We start from the raw sequence: 21061 nt of genomic DNA on the forward strand, positions 1-21061 counted from the left end.
AGATCTTACTACATTGATTTGGCTGAAGCGTTAGCCAGAGCCAAGTAGCAAAAGCCGAGTACTTGAGAAACAAAAGAGATCATGAACACTACCTTTAGCTACAAACAAATTTTTGCGACTGTAGTCCAAAGCATACGGCTTCAGCTTGCGTACTGGGGCGATTTAAGACCCCAATCGAAAGCACCTTGAAGAAGTGTTGCCAGAAACTGCGATAATGGTTTTTGAAACTCTACTTTAATAGAAGTAAAATGAAGTAGCACAATCTTGTTTGTTGAACGTTGCACCAGTGTCTGGCTGCTAAGATCAAAATTTCACCACGTGTTTTGTTAAAGTTGTGGCAGAAATTGTTGAAGAAGTTACAGAAGGAGGGAATTACTTATTCAGCTGAAATGTTTTTCAAGCAATCTGCCTTGATTTTAGTATATATGCATATGTACCATTCTGTAGATATGTACCATTTTCACCACTTCGAAGCAGTTGTGTTTGCACATGGCCTCCGTTGTGCAAACACAACTGCTTGGAAATGGTGAAACTGCTCAGGCAATTGGGCGTGTTAATCGAGTCAGAAAAGCGGTTGTTTTTCATTGCCCCTTTAACTTCCGGAACCGAGAGCGCTGAAGCTTGATCGAACTGATAATCTACATACACTGATTTTAAGGCCATAATAAAAAAAATGGCGCAGCTTATTAGGAGCCCAGTTAAATGAAAACCCTATTTTGCGCGCGCATTGGTAAAGGGCATAGTTAAAATATCCATTCTATTCACCGCTACGAGCCAGGAGGGAAAACAACTACAATAAGATTTAAATGTGTGTGTAACGCAGTTGCCAAAGAATAGCATCTGCTCCAAACGTTGGCGTCTCGTTCTATGCATAGTAAAAGATCGTACTCACAAGCAAAATTTTTAGTGTATGCTCCCGTTTAAAGGTTTTCTTTGTGGTTGCAGCATTCACCGCGTCTGCAGGTATCGCGGCATAACTGTGACGTCTGGTTGCGAACTTAAAATTAGTGAAGTCGTGCTCACACAACAAAAAAGTCATCGCAAACTGTTCTACAGGACACGCAATCGTCACGCGATATTGTCGATTGTGGCGCAGTTGTAGATTATGACTTGTTTTCAACAAAATAACATCGCTATGTCCGGAGCAGGTGGGCGATCGGTTTACACTCACTTTTTTGGGGAACTGCTGAGATAGCCTCGATGCATTTTGTTTAAAGTTCGCATTTAAATGCTCGTCTAGATACGAAGCAAACACTCTAACATAGGGCCCACACCATATTGCGCCCTGCTTTAACTCAGAAAGCAGGGATTATAAATAAATTATAATACCAGGAACAAGTAGGCCCAAAACCAAAAGAGGTATCAACAAACTATCAACACAAATTGTTGTCCTGGCGTGGCTTTCAAAACGAGATCGTAAGCGCTGTTTTGAAACGGACAGAACAAGCGCTAACTATTCGGCTTGATCCAACATATTGTATTTTGCAGACATGCTCGCAATATCCCAACGAGTAGCCACCCGGCAGGATGACTGCGTTAGCTCTTACACTGGTATATATTTATCCATCACATTGACTTTATTGGCTTTATTGGCTTTAGTGGCATGACTTTATCCACCACAGTGAAGGAATGCGGCACAGTACCAGCAATGGGTGTATTGCACTTCGAAGCTGACCTTTCCTGTCTGGTTGAATAGAGATAATAATGCCCAATTAGTTTATCTCCAAGCGTACGAGCAAACCAAATCCTGTAGTTTCAATAATCGCTTCTGATGACTTACTAGTGAAGTTCAGGTGGAGAACCAATTTTAGACAACCGTGTGAATCACTTCAAGGCACCACAGCAAACTGCCTGCCGTTTCTTCTTCTTCTGGCCAAAAGTACAGCGCACACTCATGTCGAGGAATGTACCAACAGTGCGGTTCTATTGGCGATTGCCCCTGTTTTTTCTTTCTTCCTGTATAATGGCTGATATAATCAAGCAATAATAGGCGCCGTGGTACTACCTACTGAAACACATTTATTTCGAGATAATTTGAAAGAAAAAAAGAACAGCGCTTTTGGACAAGAATTCTGAATACAATGTTTCAGCTCTTAATTTGGTTTTTCAATGTTTATTTTTCAATATTTCAGGCAAGAAGCCCCGCCACGTGCAGAAGAGAATGGGCGCAGCAGGCACTTGTGGTGCAAGGCTGGAGAAACAGCAGAGCTAGCGCCCCCTCTCCCTTCATTGGAGAACCGGCTGTTGCACGTAACGTTTATTTCTGAACTTACCGCTGAAAGTTCTCTATGACTGGGAGGCCCAGATTGTTGCGTCCGCAGGCTTTCATATCTCTCCCGAGGAGGACCGCGTTAACAAGCACCGAAACCCGTGCCCAAGTCCAAACCAAACGCGCACGCTACGAACCCAAACAAAATGCAATGCGCTCGGAATGTGATCATAGCTCAATCTGATAGACCAAGGTTTCATAATGCCAGGGACCTGGGTTCGATTCCGACCATGGGAAGCTTTTTGTTTCGTTCCAATTGGCTGAACACGTTATTGTTTCCCACCGCTGCTAACCTGTGCGCCAGCGTGCTCAAGAATGTAGGTTAACCTGGTGAGAAACATGCCCTCAAGTACCTTGCAAAGTGTGGAAGCCAGGGTGATGGGCCTCATGTTGTTGATATTAATAATCTTTTTTCTGCCTTGTGAACTGGGTAAACGACGGAGTGCTTCCAGTCGACCGGCAGCTCACCGGATATCCACAGAGGGTTTAGTTCTGACAACAGCTGCATTTTCGCGTCTTCATCCAAGTTCTGAACCATGCGCCACGTAGTGCCACCTTTCCCGCGCGTGCTCCTAACGTTGATCGCCCCAGAGCTATTGCCATTTCCTGTGGAGTGAATGGTGCATTCTGGGCCACATCATTCTCGGGTGGTTGTCATTGATACGTAGTCGGTGGCGGGGGAATCCTGGGTCGCGGGATAACTGTGTGAGGCGCCTCCTCCTCGAATTCAGCAGCGGAAAGGTTGGTTGCCAGAAAAATGTTGCGGCACGCAAGCGCGGCTTTGGCCTTCCACGCCAGCCATAGAGTTTCAGTATACTAGCGAGGAAACTGTCCCTCCCAAGCCGTGTCGTCGGGGGGGTTCATGGGAAGACCCCCCTTTTTGGCTTGAGCTCGGCATGACAATTGTATTCTTAAGCGGTTTTTGGGATTTGCTTTCTTCACTATGCATTAACACGTTTACGAGCTACAAGGAAGCCGAAATCCTCCCAGTTCTGTGGTAGCAGTGTTCAGTGAAACAGCAGGCAATGCGTGATCGCACCTGACGTTGCTCATGCCGAAATCGAAGGACGTATGACTGAGCGGGTAATATGGCGACGCGAAATTTGAAGCCGACGAAAAGAAGAAACAGAACGTACTTCGACGAAGACAACATGCGGCAGATACGGGTGCTTGTATGCGTCCTATTTTGTCATCGTCCGCAACTGTTTGACGCCAGTTTTTTTTTCTTGTTAAACTAGCTTGCTGTCGGAGCAACGGTTCACCACGAAGGAAACGTTTTCATAGGCACGCTCAAAAAACTTTCGAAACTCTTCAAACAACTTATTATTTGAAATAATGGTAAAATAATAAAATCACAGTATCTAATGAGTTACCCCCAAATATTAACATTGTTCGTAACTACAACCTTGGCCTGCGTAATAGCAGGCACAACCGTTCCGGCAAAAAATACTCTTTACTTCCTTTTTCCTTATATTTAAAACAGCCTGTTTTTATATTGCACTTACATAATTGCACACTATTCTTGCGTTTTTGTGGCACTTTGTTTAAATTTGCGGTCACTAAAACGTTTCAATCCAAGCCAATGATGAAAGTAAGGCGAGCGCGATGTATAACGGCGGTCCATGACGACACAGACGACCTTGGTGTGAGCCTCCTGGACGCTGGCTCCAGATTCCTCTTAGTGTATACTGCCCGCCGCGGTGGCTCAGTGGCTAAGGCGTTGCGCTGCTGAGCACGAAGTCGTGGGTTCGATTTTCGGCCGCGGCGGTCGCTTTTCTGATGGAGGCGAAAAGCAAAAATGCCCGTGTGTACCAGATTTTGGCGCACGTTAAACATCCCCAGGTGGTCAAAATTAATCCGGAGCCCTCCACTACGGCGCGCCTCATCGCCTGCGTTGCGTCGGCGCGTTAAACCCTACAATCAATCGATTAGTGTATACTGTAAGAACCTCTATGCCGTCAGGATACGAAATGTGTGCCATAGCTTCCTTGAAGCAGTCTTTTCACTGAAGGAGGCGCAGTTGTCAGGTCTCCGCGATCGCGCTAGTCGTTTGGCGTATGTGGAGCCTGAGCCGCCTTTTTTCATACCATCAGAAGGTCTTTAAAACAGCCTTCTGTTGTTCAAGTACTGAACGCATAGTTGTTTCCTCGTACTCTAGAGATTGACAAGGTGTCTGTCCAGTACCGCAATGTCTTCACTCACTTGGATTACGCGCGTGGAGTCTTGAACTGCGTGCTTCAACTTTTCAGTGATGGAAAGATTGCTTTCATATTCAGCCATAGCAGAGCAGAAGGCATCCCAATCGATTTATTGTGTATTACGCTTGGGCTGGCTGAGGCTTCAGGCATTTAACTGCAGCCATATGGGGTAGTGTTCGGAGCTCATAGGTTCTGCTCCGCAGCGCCACTCTTTAACGAGGCCATTGACTGCCCACGTGAGATCTACGGTGGTATCGTGCTGTCTCGCGTGAAGTCCACACATTGTAGGCCATTCCAAGTCATTGATGAGTGTGAGGCAGGCTGCTTCAGTAGTCTCGTGAAGTTTGCTTCCAGGTGCGTCCGCCGTGCTCTATCCCCAATCTGGGTGGTGCGCATTGAAACCTCCTGCCAGCAGGAAGCGGTTCCTTGGGCACAGTTTTCTCATGTCGAGCATCCACTGGTACCCTACATTGTCCCCTTCAGACTCGCGGCGGCAGCAGCTGGGCTCACGACTCGCGTAATACGACACAATGAGTATAGCCTTCCTCCCAATGGATAAACGTACAGCCACGACCTCTTGGAAGCTACTCCAGTATTGGTCAATATCAATTTGCGCGTAGGGAATATCCTGGCGCTCAAACACAGCCGTTTGTGCCTCCACCTTGTTTGATTGTTGTTGATTTCTCGGCACTCGATGTTCAACATTGGGTTGGAAGTATCCTTTATATCCGGAAATACCAGGTGCATTTCCCAGAGTTTCTTGCAACATGAATGTGATGGGCCTTCCGATATTACGGAAAAGCTCATTGAGCTCGGCCGCATACTGTCGAAGAGAGCGGCAATTCCGCTGTAGTTGGTCCGGATGTGTGCCCGCTGTGGATGCTTTACTGTCTAGTTGCATTTGGGGCCTGCTGATTGATCTCTGTAGCATGTTGTCAAACTGGTGTTGCGGTAGGCATCACTTGCTGTATTACGCGTTGCTGAACCAACTCTGCTGAACCAAATGGTTTAGCTGCTGCTCGTGTCATTGTTGTTGAGCCTTTATCCGGTCCACCTAAGCTGGAGGTTCCCCTACTGTTGTATTATCCGTTGCACGTATAGTTGCAAGCTGATTTCGTTGCTTTGTACCCACAGGAATGACATCAATCAGCTGGGAATTATGGCGGTTGGATGGATGGGGTTGGGAGGCACTGCTTGATGGTTGTATGCTGGGTTTCACTTGAACGGAGATGTCCGGGTGTTCCCGCTGGGTATCAAGTTTGCAATTCTCCACATATTTGCTCCGTTCGCGGTGAACCTCAACCGCTTTATATTCGGCAGTGCGCAGGAGGTTGTCTTAAAACTCTTCCTAATGGTTGTATTCAAAACAAAGCTAACCTATTTGTTGCTCAAGCTGACTCAGCCGTTCTTCCAAATCAGCACGCTTATGTTGCCGTACAAGCTGCAATTCTCTGCATGGCTGCTGCGCGTCCGTGAATTCTCTGTCGTAAGTCGCAAGCACTTCGTCATTTGATTCCGCATTTTCTTCTGTGCGAACTGTACCCGTGGAGCATTTCACCGTAGTTGGGCTCGCTGAACCCACTCTGCAAGAGATTGACCGGTGCTTTGACCGACCACTGGAGTAGGCAGCTGTTATGAATAATTTTGATTTCTTGTAATTGTTCCGGTAATTCGCTTTCGCCGCACACTCAGGGTCGATAGCGAGGTCACCGTCGTTCTTACAATGCACACAGTACTTCTCCCGGTCGTTTGAACAATCATCCGGCGCTTCACCAGGCTGCTTGCCACACTTTCCAAACACGGCAGCACCTGTGGGGCAGGTTGCCGCTTTGTGCCCTGGGCGGTGTCATCGGAGACAAACGAAAGCATACTGCTGGTATTTCCAGACTGTGCGACGAAAACTCCAGTAAAAGACTTCTCTTGGTGGGCTTGGCGACTCAAACGTTATAAGGAATGTCCCGCGGCGCCCCATGGGTCGCGCAGCAAACATTTCTTCCACATCAGCGTCAAGAGCTTCATCAACGCTTTGAAATTTTCACGGTGCCTGCAGCTGTAAATTAGTCCACGTGATATACCAATCACCGGAACTTGGGGAGATGTAACTGGCAAGTGCGGCCGTGATGTCAGCGGCAGCGTCTGGATACGAAGGAGACGCGCCGCTTGCATTGTGTCGCAAGTTGTCACAATCACTGCGTTCGATGACCTACTCAGCTTTAGTACCAAGTAGTTCGCTAGCTGCGGGTCTTTAGCCATTGAGTGGATGATCTGTTGGAGCTCTGCAGGATCAGTTTGGTCATGTCAAATCTCTCTGAAGGTTGAATGCGGATAACATGCGTACCGAGCAGCTCACGTTTCTGGTGTTTAGTAAAGTTGGTGCATTATCATTCTCCTTGAGTTTAGATCGGCGTTGTGCACGCGTGGTAGCTACTTCCAATGGCACGTCACCCCCCGGCGTGGGTTCTCATGCTGTCCAAGATGCTTGTATTTTAGCAGCACATTCAGTGTCGTCAGTCGATCTCTTGCGCTTGACGGCGACTCCTCCGTGCACAGCGCGTATCGTAGCTTACTTTTGGACTCCATCAGTGGTTCATATTCGACTGTGACTGCCACGCTGAAGTGAATTGGCTAGAGAGCGCTGCCTCACTACAAAATGCCGCAGCGCCAGCACCTTCAAGGCCTAACCTGCCCAAGACGCCAGACGGTCTCAAGGGGTCCTGGAACAAGGTGTCTTCCCCTATGCGAACTGCTTCAAAGGGACTTTTATTCCTCTTCTTCCTCCACGGTGGAAGATCTAAGCTTCGCCTTTGCTCACCCATTAAAAGTATGCAGCCCATTTGCGCGCGCTAACATGTACAAATATTCGCCGCTGTTATTAGCGATAAAACTCTGAAACGACTTGCTTTGCCACATTGCCATCATCAGTAACTACGTCGCATTCCGCAGAGCCCTGTCAGACATGTAAACACTTTCCACAGCCAACACTGTTATGTTTGTCTGCTCCATTTTGTGTCACCTAGAATCTTTTTGTCTTAAATGTTGCATTGCTTTTGTTCGTACAACGTTACTTTCGTTGATGAGCTTTCCCTACCTATGTACACTTGATGGGAATATTTTGCACAACTGTTTCAGTGTTACAGTATGTTTCTCACTTTTGTTTTCGTTTTTAAATGCCCCCCTCCCTTATGTATTACCCTTTTCCGGGGACCTTAAGGATACTTGCAATAGAAATAAAAAATAAAAACAGAACATCCAGGGAGAAAAACGTGCTCCGTGGTGATCTACAAGCAGTTCATTGACCTTTCGGTGAATGTCTTCTCAGGTGCTCCGCCGGTAATTTGAGACTTTCTCGCAGGTTCTCCGCCGGTAATTTAAAAGAATTTTTCAGAGCAACACCAGTCACCTGACTAAAACCTACCCTCTAAGGGGATTGGCCAGACCTGGAATAAAAGGACGAAGCTCGACTAGTATTGTCAGTGCACACGCCAAACTAACATGTTACGATTTTATGCGCCGTCTGTCTTGAAAAGAATTAGTAGTTGCATAAGTTAACACGTCCTGGAAAAAATGCCCGATATCATGAGGCATTGCCACTAAGATGGAGCTTCATGTGATGGTAGGAATAACAGTAATAGGAACGAATTATCTTAGGAGTAAATTAAGGGTCAAGAAACGAGCTACTTACGAGCTCAGACCAAAAGTTCGCCTAGAGCCAGGCAACTAAGAGCAAATCTCCACCGAGCACTCAAGCGTCGAGGCCTTCCCTGCACCGGCACGGAAGACCTTCTATTCCGGAAAGGGCCTGCGCAAACACAAAAGAAATTGCTCACCCATCTGATACATTACCTGGCAACGGCCAGCCTCACACAGAGGCTGTAGCCTGGACTGCGGTGATGACTGATCTACCTAGATTGACTCTGCCTTATCTTTTATTCTTTCTTATCGCTTTCTCTATCTTTTAACACTCTGCTCTATCCTTTCACCCCCCTTTATTTCCCCTCCCTTGCACTTGATTGTATGCAGGTAAGCTCCCTGCCGAGCTCATAAATTAACCCAGTGCACTTTTTTCCCTTTTCTTTCAAAACGCAAACAACAACCGTGATGCAATAAGACCTACTTCCTATTCAACGCCCAGCTAGGTACCAGAGATAGTGGCGCTACCAGATAGACCGTGGTGAATTTGCACCACATTACGCCTGAAGCATCGATGCTAAAATTTTCCGCAGGTAAAAAGCTAAAAAGGACACGTGACCTGCGAAGAAAAGGTTGCGGTAATTACTCTTCTGGGTAAATTAGTATAAGCGCAATAATGTGACAGATGATGCCTTTTTCTACGCACAAGCAGAAGCGCAGGCTTTTGTTAACAGGACGTGGAAACCTACCGCACTAATGCGCTAAATACTGCTATCCTATCCACGTCTCTGGATTGGCGACTGTATTAGGGGCGAAGCTCCTAAAGCCGTGGGTCTGTCCATCTCTTGTGTCTCGTGGTACGTGACCGCCTAGTTCGATGACTCACTCGCAGGTGGCGCTACGTGACCGCCTAGTTCGATGACTCACTCGCAGGTGGCGCTACGTGACCGCTTAGTTCGATGACTCACTCGTAGGTGGCGCTGGTGTGAGTGACGTCATGATGACGTCACTCGCACGTGACTGACACTATAAAAGGCAATCGCTATTGACGCGCTTCCTTTTTCACAACGAGTCACCGGATGGAGGAGGTGGTTGTTGACGAGGCTGCGGAGCGGAGGGCGCGCAGGGCGGCGGCAGCGCGCGCTCGACGACAGGTTCCCGCCGTGCGCGAAAGAGAGGCCGAAACATCTCGTCTAGAAAGTCGCGCTTAAACCGCGCGTCGGCAGCTTCAGGCTGAGCTCGCTTGGTCCTGCTGAGCCCAAGGACGCGGTTTCGTTCGCGGCCGTCGTTGGTGCTTTCCAGATGGAAGCGAAAAGCAAAACACCCATGTTTCACGATTTCCGCCCACGTTGATAACACCCAGGTGGTCAACTTTAATCCGTATCCCTGCATAGCCCATATTAAGCTGCGCAATCAATCAACCATTTCGTTGGAGAACCCTTATCATAATATTAATGATGTCCTTTTTTCGTGGCGGATGTAAATACTTGTATACTTTCCGGTGAACTTTTACCGTGAGACCTTTTTTCATAAATACAGCTTGTTGTAATAGCGCCGGACGCTCGCAATTTTGGAATTTTCTGGAGGCAGTGTTCGTTTTTCTGCCGACAATTTATGCTTTCGCAGGCATCAAAATAAAATAGTGTTCATAGGCTCTCTCATATTACCTGTCTGTAAAAACGTGAAATTTATTTAAAAGCCCTGCATTCTCGTCTGCGACTGGAGAAAACCTTCCAGCATGGGCGTTGAATGCTGTTTATCGGTCTTTCGGAGCTACTTCTTGCAACCATCAATTTTTCCCAGCTGTGCCACCGCAAATGTGTGACATCAGTACATTTTTGATAACTGAAAGTAAAATGATGCACATATTCAAATAAAGTTCACATAGCAGCCAGATAAAATATTTTGGGAATATTCTTTAAACAGTTTAGACGAGAGCAGATTAAAAGTGTTCAAATCATCTTTGTTTGATGACGATGGTTAAAACCCGGCGCTTTCCTGCGTGAGAACATCAAATTTCGATGGGCCAAAGTCAAAGCCGCTGCAATCGGAGTCGCAGCGTTAAGCATCAAAGTGCTAACCAATCGACAGTCAAAGTTGAAGCGTCAACGATCAAAGTGCAAACTGCCTGCGAGTCAAACTCGAAACAGACGACAGCAGACAATCAACGAAGCACCACACGCATCTTTGGAAAAACAAATTCATTCTATTCATCGGCTTTGCCACATGCTATAGCACTTTAGAATGACCTACCCGACGTCATTTTCAATTTTACTAATCATGCAAATTTTCGCGAGCAATTAATGATACATCTATCTCGATAGCACTGTATAACCTTCTTCAATTCGCTTTTTGTTCATGGTGTTTTTTTGCGACTCCTAAATTCTTCTTCTGCCTGAAACACCTCCTTGTCATTTGTGCAGCCACTGTTATTAGTTCCAGTATATTGATTTGTAATGTGGCAGAAGTTTTACCCACTAGCATTATTTTCTATGTAGCCCCTTTACTCCATGTTTCGTAATAGAGCCTTAAGGTATTTTTAAATAATTAAATAAATGAAAGCTGAGGGCCCCCCTCACCCATCGTCGTTGTTACATGGAGAATATGTGAACGTTGAAGAGAGAATGCGTTAAAGACGTGTTGTGTTGTAACAGCGCGTAGATTCGCTTTAAAGTCCCAACTACTTCGACCGCATGGAATGCGCAATCCGATAGACGTCGGCTAATAACGGGTGGGACCCTAGTTCGATGCGGAAGATTTTTTGTTGTGTCATCATCACCTCAACCATCATCATCGTCATGGGAATGGTTTTTTTCTTGTGGCATCATCATTCTAAACATAATTATTATAATTACGCGTCCTCCTACTATGTAAAGTTAACTTTCCTGCACTGCATCTTGGATACGACACTGCCATCAGTGAGGACAAGAAAAGTTTTGTTTAATAAATGATCCTTGAAGACAAAGGGCAAGTTTTGTTCATTCCAAAGATTCCCTCGTTAGAATCATGCTTATACCACGTTTAACGCAACTTCGCTCAAATAAGCCGTATAATTAGAAAAAAATTGTAAGGTCATGTGACCCACTAGCTCATTTGCCGCGACAAAATCTATGATTACATACGAGCCAGCTGTGCGCTAGGCGGAGGCTAGAAAATGCAAACGAAAATTAGGCAGAACTTAGAAGCTTGCGGAACGGGCTATTTGCGCTTAAATTTAGGGCACATTCTTTTTAAATCAGTAACAATGATGGGACAAACAGTGGAAGTTACGAAAGCACACATAGACATAGATGTACCGATGCGTACTGCTGCTGGTACTGCGCGCAGTATGCTTCGTTTAGATGCACAGCCCTGCGTGGCTTTGGGGTTGTCTCGGACGACACTGGCCGATTGACGCAACCGATGGTGTCTTACGTCACCATATTCATCGAGCGAGCACCATGTTTCTCGAAAGGAATATTTTCTGCATGAACAAAAACAAGCCAGGTTTAAATACGGTCACAAACAAATCAATGCAGGAAATGGCTTGCCGCGGTGTGGTGTCGCCATCTAGGTTGGCTAACAGTAAGCACGTCTCCGCTCCACACCAAGTGTAGCTGAAAGACCTGTTTTGTTTTTCATGTTATTGCGGACGTCGTTCAAACACCCGTTTTGGCGCGAGAATCAACGTTTTAAAATAAATTGAATAATTTCTACGTGAATAAAGCATTGTTTGCTTCCGGACAAACCATTGGACGCTGTAGAATAAAATACGACATCTTTCGAATAATACAAACTTGCTTCTTGTTTTCGTGGCCCCTATAAGCAATAAACTGGCAATGACTCATTTAATATTAAAAATATCATTTTAAGATATCGTAAGATGACAGATGAGGATACCAATAATGAAATCATGCCCCTACATACCCGCTAATCGTCTATCGCTGATCGGGTTTTTAATAGCACAGCGGTTTAGGCCGACAGAAACCCGTCCAGCGTAGACAGAAAACCTTGAGCGCACGTGTGCGCGTGCCTCGCGGTGACCTCCCGGACCGTACTAATGCGCCACAGGTCCGCCGCGCTGAAGACTATGAAGACGAAACTGAAAAGCTATCCTTTCAGAATCCACCCGTGGGACGTCCACCAGACTAGATGACGAAATCGTGGAGCTCTAACAAGGGGAGGAAGCGCTACAAGTCGACTTTCCCTACGCAGCTGTGCTGTCGGAAGACGATGACGAAAGTGATGAGGATGATTGCTACTGAATCAAACACTGTATCAAGTCCGTGTTTTAAAGTGGGTCCAGAAGAGCTTTGTACTGCTGAAGAAAACGTACACATTTTGTCTTAAGGTATTCGTGCTTGTGTACCTATATGCCTGTCGATCATTCAACGTTTGAGACGAAAGAAAATTGCTCCGACCATTCTAAGGCGTTCATGCACATATATCATTTCACCTATGATTTCGAGCCTTTAAAATATAGCGGAATAAAATCAGAATTTCAGACAGTAGGACATTTGCAAGATATAAACTCCAAAAAACGCACAAATTCGCTAAAAATAAACTCCTAGAAACACCCTCCCAATTCTAGCAAAAATAAAAAGAAAACACCCAGTGCTAGATATAATGCATACAAGTACAAATATCTTATCTCTACACACACAGTTGTTAATGTTTAGAATATATTAGCCCACGCTAACGGAAGTGAGAAGGTAGCGATTTTTCTGTGGTCACCTCCAAGCTTGCCCTATATATCTGCTCTGTAAGGCTTATATAAATACGAATCATAGGAATATTTTCTCAGAAAAAAAAAAGTCAAGTTAGACGCTTTGCACTAGTGAAGATAAGGTAACATAAAAACCATGATGAACCCATGCTGTATACAGTTCCACTTCCCGGAATATCCGCCAGGCAGGCACGTACTACCTGCTTCAATGCATGCCATCGTTAGTTGCCTCGCAGTAAAAACCGCATGGGTTTTGTGAGGCACAAACGTTAAAGACTAAGTCTGAGCAAGCAGCTCAATGCATGAATATTCGTTCCCGTTTGAGGTCAAGCCATAGGGGAGCAACAACTGTAAGGCGCTGGTTCAGCTTGGTTGCAGTATTGAACAACAGAAAACGTCCATTCTGGGACGGTCGAGATTGCTGTCACTTGGCAAGTATAGGCCATGAGAGGTGCAGGTTTTTTGCATTATCGCCTGTTTTTGGGTTTTGAAAAGTGCTTGCGCAATGGAACGGTCCCGCTAAAAGGGCGTTTAGCAGCTAATGGCATGTCTGCAAAGCAAATCCTGCGATTAGCCTCAAGAAGCACGCCTTTCCAGCTGGTAGTCAAAAATGGGGTCAGCGTTAGAGGCTTCATGGGTTATAGCTTATTTTTTATTTTCATAACCTATTATGTGATATTAGGGGTTCCTTCTTTCTTTCTTTGAGTAACTAAGGGTAATATGCCAGCCAGCGGGTAGCCTTCAGACCACATTGACTCTGTAGCCGAAGTCTTCAGACACCGGCATATCCGTTGCACGACAGCAGCCGTCCTTGAAATGAGTCGATATGTTGATTAAACTTGTTCGTTCTTAAAGCGATTGCGTTATCCTCGTTAGAAAGCGTGGCGGAATACGCATCTGCGGAAATTGTCCACTCGGTGGGTGGGTTGTACTTTACCATGTTTGTAATTGATTGACGAATAGTTGCTTGACCGAAACTGTAAGATGTTGATTAGCGGTGTTATGAAGCGAAGGATGCACAAGTCAGGTATGTACAACCCTGAGAGTAAACAACAATGTCGTCGACTTCAAACACCGAAATTTTTTGCTCACTTTAATACACATTTCGTTACTCCAGCCCGGAGTTACGTACACGTCTGAAGCGAATCCCGGAACCGACAGAGCTTGTTCACCACTGCCGAACGTGCTGACAAGCTGGTTCAACCAGACGGGACTCAGTGACCTTTGGGACAAGGAAGAGTCATCGCGGGGCACGCGCGCTTCCGTGCCGACAACGCAAACATTCATTACTTTAACGTGACGAGCCATGCACTAGAAAACATCCTACAGCAACCGTCAGAGCCTGCTGCGGGATTCACGGTAGGTTGGGCAGCGCAAATGGATCGAAGGGAGTCTGCTCTTTGACTCCAAATGTCACTTTGGTAGTCCCAATGATCTGGAGTGGCAGCGGTATGGCTGTAGGTCAAGCAGCAAAAATTTGTCGAATAAACTTGTCGGCCTTGAACTGCCGGTGGCGGGGTGGCGGCGTAAGCCTTTTGAATAGAAAGGGAGGATCAAGACGCGGCTGAAGGTATCAGGACAAAATGGCGACGAAAGTGAAGACCACAGTGAAGAATTTCATGATGTAGACGAAAAAGCAACTGAATTTGTTTTGCCATCATCTGGCTCTGTTCGGAAGCTGCGACAGCAAAGACGTTTTGCCGCAGAGCAAAGCAACAGCGCCGCGAAGCAGTTGACCAGAGAAATGACCTGCTGGCTTAACAACGACGTCTATATGCTCCGCACGTTTAAGGCCACGCTGAACCGCAGCGTAAAGTCGTCAGACGAGCGCCAAAAAAAAAAAAGCGTTTCAGCGCGTACCATTAGAAGAGTCCGAGCTTCCAGTTTTGCTACCGGACGAAGTACGCTAGACGCCGGAACAGCATTGACCCTACAAGAGCGTCTTCGACGGACAGAACAAGAGCCTGCAACGCGTGAACATAAAGCAGAAAAGTTTGTCAAAGGGCCAGAAAGTTGGGCGTCAGCATTCGCCTCAGCGACTGTACTTGTTAGCGAGCGACGCAAACTCAGCCGAAGGGAGTATTTCACATCCGGCACTGCGTAGGCCACTTGTCATAATACAGTTCATAATAAGTACTTCATCAAACAAACCCTCCCAGTAGCCACCAGACATTGGCACTGAATGTTCCTGCCGCCGGTCTCTTTGCACTACAAGGCCCTAAATGGTAAATGAAAAAAATTAAAAAATCGAATCAACCTCAGCTGCACTAGATAAAAAGCCCGCAAATCAAGCTTGTAAAGCTTCCCGCAAAACAAATAGGCAGCTCCTAACACACATGAGTAGGGCCGATGGAGTGCTGAGTTCCCAAGCGAACTGGCAGAGTTTTCCAACTCGGTCACCACTGTCATATTCCCCCGTACGCCACGTCACATAGAAAACATTGAAAAAGTCCTATCATATTGCAAGCTTTGAAAGGGGCACGTGTTCAAAATTTGTGGCTTTCGGTGGCTCTGGTGCCTGTTTTTACTGCCTGGCCTCCAGCCCCCCGTGGATTTTGGGGCTCTTTGGAGCAAGTTTATGTAAAGTAGTTCTAAATGAAAACCTCTGGCTTTTGTAAAAAAGAAGGGCTCGGTAAGGTTTGGGTTCCTTTAGGTGCACTGTTGAGTCTATTTTCGTATTTAATTGATTCTATGCACCGTTGTTGAAGGGCCTCTTCACTGTGGACAAAATTATTTATCGCGGTGCGTGTGCCATGCTTCTTTCATACAGCTACAGTATACCGACTCGTGCCTTCCCAGTCCAAAGTTCCCAACGGTCTCCAAATTCGTCTTGTGCACACTCAGGGAAATGGCCGATAGAAATGAAAACTGCTGTAAGGAGCTCACAGCAGATTCACTGTCGATTTACCAGTTTTCAGTAGGCTTCTATGTCACAACTTCCGCCCACAATCCTCGAATACCCACTCCGGTAAGCTGCAAGTGCTAAATAAAGCTGTTAGAAGAACTCCTTGTTCGATTCGACAATTCCTATTGCAGTAAATCCGTCGTATTCAAATCACCCAACGAAACGTACCCACAGGGGCTAACCTCTACTTTTTATTAACGTGAAGTTCCTTTAAGTTTTCCTTTTCATGCAGATGTCAAGCAACCACAACTACTAGGTAGCTGGAAGAGTACCCCGCACATCGGCTTCTTATATGAACGCGCCTTTTGGCACTCTCAGGCTCTTCAAGATCGCTGTGTAGTGATCACTACGACTTACCGCACGCGAAGCAAACCCTGTGCGGGGAAAAAATTGACGAGCTTTGCGTGTTTCAGAACACAAAAGTAGTAAGTTTCTGTTGTTTTTTAACGTGAAACAGAGGATTTATTCTACCTGAGCGAAAATATTTCTTGAAATCTCCTTCGGTAAGCGTCGCCAGGATACGTTCCGGCTTTCAGCGGGTTTTATAGCCGCGGGCCACATCACCCGTAGTGCCTTACGCCACCGTGTCTGTGGTCACCGTAGTATTGGCGTCATTTGCGACCACCTTGTGCATAGCCACATTTGAGGCCCCCATGCCCATGGCTGTGTTTTCTCCCGTAGCCATTTTGCCTTCCCCCATCTCCTCCTTACCCTTGTTTTAAACTCCCAACGCTCCCTCCTCGGTTTTCTCGCCAAGCTGTTCTACATTCTATTTCGTTTGATTACCCCCCTACGTACCCATCTCGTCCCAAGAATTTTTCCTCCAAAACCATTCCAACCGCCTCTTTATCACTTCTATGGCCATGACGTTGAGGCTCCCGCTCTCCCCAAATCCCAAAGCCGCCGCCAATGTCGTTTGCCCATCACCCCATGTCGGTTGTATCTCTGTGCAGTCACTTTCAATACGGTCTATGGCTTCCTGATCTCCGCTTTCCGGTCTTCTTCTCTGGACAGCACGTGGTGTGAGTTTGTCTAAGCTTGAGGCGATGGCCCACAAGGCTGGCCATATACTTATGTACGGTGATATGTACAGTCATGGCCAATTGAAATAAAAACCGCGGAACGCACGCCCGGAGATGCCGGTGCCGTCACCTGGCCGATGCCGGCCAAAAGAGACCGACATGCACATTAAAGGTGTCCAAAGCGAGGGTACGTGTCGCACTGAGATATGTTGCCCTGTCCTCGCTCGCACGCTAACCTTGTCGTCACGCCGCAAGAGCGCTGCAAGCACTGAAAGTACTATCGCCGTCTCAGCTGACGGTGTTAGTCATTCTGATAGCAATGTGGCACGAAATAGCTAGCAGCTGCGCCCAGTGCATGCGTGATAAGTGCGTGCACGCTCTCGTAGGGGATACTGTTGATTTCATCAGACTTTCTTGAAGTATGATGAAAACTAGCGCACAGAAATGGATTCAAAAATAGCATGCCCCCCACTTCTAATGGCACTGCAATGTTTTGCGTTCGTATAATTGAGCAATGAGCTGGCGGCCAAGAGGTATTTGTTTGACGCAGTCATGGCTGAGCCATGACTGCGTCAACAATAAATATACCACTAAAATTTGTACCTAATAAGTAGTTATAGCAAGCACTGTTTGCGCGAGGATAATTACTAAAAGAATTGTAATGTGCATAAAAATTAGGAATTTAGGCAGCCCCAACCATCTTATAGGGCAGTTGCCGCTGCACAACAATTTCGGTGGCGCGATTGCTTTTGCAAGCACCTCAGTGCTTGTAGATTCCCAGCGCGCAGCACTGAACATACTTTCGGGCGTCAACTAGGTGTCAATCGTTGTTTGCTCAGGGTACTGCACCATTTATGCAAGATATGTCGGCAGTGTGACGGCGGCATAGTGTGCGCCGAGCACACTATGCGGCGGGCACTCGTGCGCGCCGAGCACGCAGTGCCAGCACTTATCTCGCGCCACTTCGCTTTTAGAATTGTTTTGAGCGCTCCTGTAGCATGGTGACAAAGCAAGCATGCAAGCGAGGAGACGGCATCATACGGCAGTGGTACAGGAACGCTCGCTGCCGACATCTCAATTGTACATGTCCGTCCATTGTCCACGCCAGCTACCAGGTGACGGCACCGGTACCTTCGGCCATGCGCTACACAGTTTGTACTTCAATTGTCCATTACTGTACATACAGGGAAGTGATTGCGGAAGTTAAATAAAGGATGTCAAACACCTGAGTATGACTTCATTAAAAACACTGAATTGGTGTAATATTTACTCTAGTACGTTTTACGTGCGATATCTTTGTTGCTGTTGTTTTCGTTTGCATCCAGTGCTACAAAAGATTTACAGTACAGCCCGCAGGACGAGAGCTTCGCACTTGTCAACGTGAGATTACCGCGGTTTTTGCTGCTTTCTATCTATTCATGATACCCGTTATGAACACCTTTCTGTAAACAATGATGGCAAATTTTACCCTTGTTATGGCGAGACATGCCACGTCCCCTAGAGTGTGCAAAACATTTATTGGAACATCCTTTGGGTAGCTTCGACGCGGATATCTTCCGGCTCTCGCTGGATGTCATTGCCACGGGCCAAATCACCCATAGTGCCTTCCGCCACCGTACCCATGGCCTCCGTAGTGCTGGCCGCCTTTGTGACCACCATGACCGTATCCACCCTTGTGGCCACCATGACCGCCATGCTTTCTACCGTAGCCACCATGGTGTCCACCATGGCCGTTGCCGTGGCCTCCGTAGCCCCCGTAGTGCCCGCCAGCAAGGGCGACGCCCACGAGCAAGGCGAACACGAAGAGAATCACCTGCGTACGCAAGTGGCAAACCAAAAAAGTGGACAAGGATGATACTTAAGAAGGCAGGACAACAGGAATTCCGGATGGCCTCCGGGCAGGTTGGCTCTTCAATGTTGGCGCGCAAGAAAAAGGGACAGAACAATTCATAAGTAAGTTTTAAGCTGACGCTGTGTACAGTAGCCACATATTTGAGAAATGAACTCACGGACCTGAACGACGGGAACATTGCCCTCATTGTAATCAGGGCGGGAAATCTGATTTACGCCTTATCATTTGGTTAGAGGTATACTTCGCGGAGCATCGAACACAGATTCTATCAAGTCGCACATCGTTTACATTCTCTGAAATATCAGAACACATAGGCTGCGGTTAGCTTCTTTCGTCGACAACTCGCTTGCCTAGTAAGAGTGATCGGGTGCGGGCTGTCTAGCAAGGGTACCTGTAGTTGGTCACAGTTACTCAAAGACTGTGAAGTACAACTAAGAACTAGAAATGATTCTACACTATATCCCCCTTTTGTCACAAACCCAACCACCCACTCATTGGCATCGGTTGTCCTGCCAAATAAAGCTGCAACTAACTTACTGGTTGATATTTCTTTTACATTTTGCAGTGACATCGTTTGTTGAAACTTAGTTTTACAAGGTTACAATATAATCATATTATAATTTGGTGAAACAATACCAGAATCAAACTATGTCAAAAACTTCTGATTATCTATTTAGTAAATTCTCGTTCAAGCGTGGAAAAAAGCGAAGACACATACCAGGCGAGAAGAAAGCAGACGAAAGCGTGCTTTGTTTTCTGTATAATTGTGTGCTATAGCGAGCCACAAGTCACCTAAAAGGGTTAAGTGCAAGGGAACGGTACCAAGAGTTTTAAATACAAAACTACGTATTGGGAATTTTATATAAAAACCGGACTCAAGCTGTGGCCAAAAAGTGTGCTTTTCGGGGGAAAAACCACTAAAACAAATGTTAACAAGTAGTCTCAAACTAGAACGAAAAATCTACTATTGTAAGCCTGAGAAAAAACTGGAAAATAACATTCGTACTCCATGATACACTGAAGCATGCACAACCTGCAATCGCCACAATTTTGTTGCCGTCAATTTGCATTGTGCAATATTCGGTGACTGAAACTTTTTCAGTATTGGCCCACCTTTTTAAGAGCGTTAGAGAGCGTGCAAAGGCAGAAGCAAAGTGGCGATGAAAAGACTACGCTACGTTAAAGGTCTCGCTCGGTGTTGATTTGCTTTATATTGTTAGGTTAGTTTATTTCAAATTTCTTTTGATTTGGTTACTGCGTGTGAAGAAAGCCGCAGGTGCCAACACCAAGAACTTAAGATAGCTAAGGCTTGGGCAGCTTCCAGCATGGCCTCGTGTAAGTCAGGTAGAATTGAATAATCGTTTGCTCGGCAACAATATTATTATACAATAACGATGACTCATAATTACTGCGGGTTTATTTTTTTCTGATAAGATAGTACACATTGCAATTCTAAATGCTGTGTGATTCCCGTCTGTTTACAAATCGTGGTCTCCCACGTGGGTTAAACATTCAGTTCATGTTGTCTGCCAGGGTACAGCTGCTCTTCTTCTAATTGTTAGGCCAAATCGTTTGTAATCGGTTTCATTAACAAATGCTGGAAAAAATAATAAGCGTACGTTCTGTAGGCAACTGTGTTACGCGCCCTTCATTCAGCTTCAGTGGTCCCCCACATCCACAGACTGGAATAAATTGTTTTAAGAACGTTACACGGCGAACACTGTGTCTTAGAAATACGGCGTACAAAAAATTTCATTCCAAGCCTTCGTGTACCAAATTGGAGGGCCGTGATCTTTTTCCACCACCTCTCAAAATTATTTTAAAGGCAGTTTAACTCGATACCATGTCCATTTCCGAAAGACAAGAAAATGTAAGCTCCATACTTACACTGGTCTTCATGGTTGCACTCTTGGAATGCTCGGCGGGTGTTGTAGTGCAACACTGTAGCCACAGCTGCCTTAAATATGAGCAGTTCCAGTGAGGGGACACGTGTTGTACATAACACGCGCGGGATTTCCAACATTCCGCTGTTGTCTGCACCTATGCCTGTGATGTTTTTTGTGCGTGATGTGTCGGTTCTGGCTCCTTATCGGGATAAGGTATGCATACATTCTGAGGTTTTTTTTTAATTTTGTGGCTGCTTGCTAGCAAGAGCGGGATGCAACTTAGTCAGCATTCTGCACGAAGAACTTATCTGCATGTGGTCTCTTTCTGCTTTTCTAACTGGTAAAGCAGGCTACTTATCTTAGGCGTCTGTTCCATCCTTGAGCATCTTAATATTAATTGCTTCTATCACAACAACCAGTTCTTCGCTGTGATGTTCAAACATATTCAAACAAATGATCACATGGTTGACATCAGCTTTAATCAATTTGAAATGCGTAACATATTTACATGTCATTCGTTACTCTACAGGCATACGGTAATTACATTGTAGCGTATACTTCTTAAAACTGTGTATCATCAATGGCAGTGAAAAG

General features: G+C 46.0%; 1 long non-coding RNA gene across 1 annotated transcript; it reads right to left on the reverse strand.

Annotated features, from left to right (window-relative positions):
- Positions 1 to 18227: 18227 nt before the first annotated feature.
- On the reverse strand, positions 18228 to 20574 carry LOC144178073 (uncharacterized). The gene is made up of 2 exons (XR_013323935.1): positions 20469 to 20574; positions 18228 to 18542 (listed from the first exon to the last, which is right to left on the reverse strand). It is a non-coding gene; the product is annotated as an uncharacterized LOC144178073 (long non-coding RNA).
- Between the last annotated feature and the right edge of the window lie 487 nt (positions 20575 to 21061).

The sequence above is a fragment of the Haemaphysalis longicornis genome, unplaced genomic scaffold, assembly GCF_048455015.1.
Source record: "Haemaphysalis longicornis isolate Haplotype H1 unplaced genomic scaffold, Haemaphysalis longicornis Haplotype H1 scaffold_4, whole genome shotgun sequence".
Classification (NCBI taxonomy): domain Eukaryota; kingdom Metazoa; phylum Arthropoda; class Arachnida; order Ixodida; family Ixodidae; genus Haemaphysalis; species Haemaphysalis longicornis.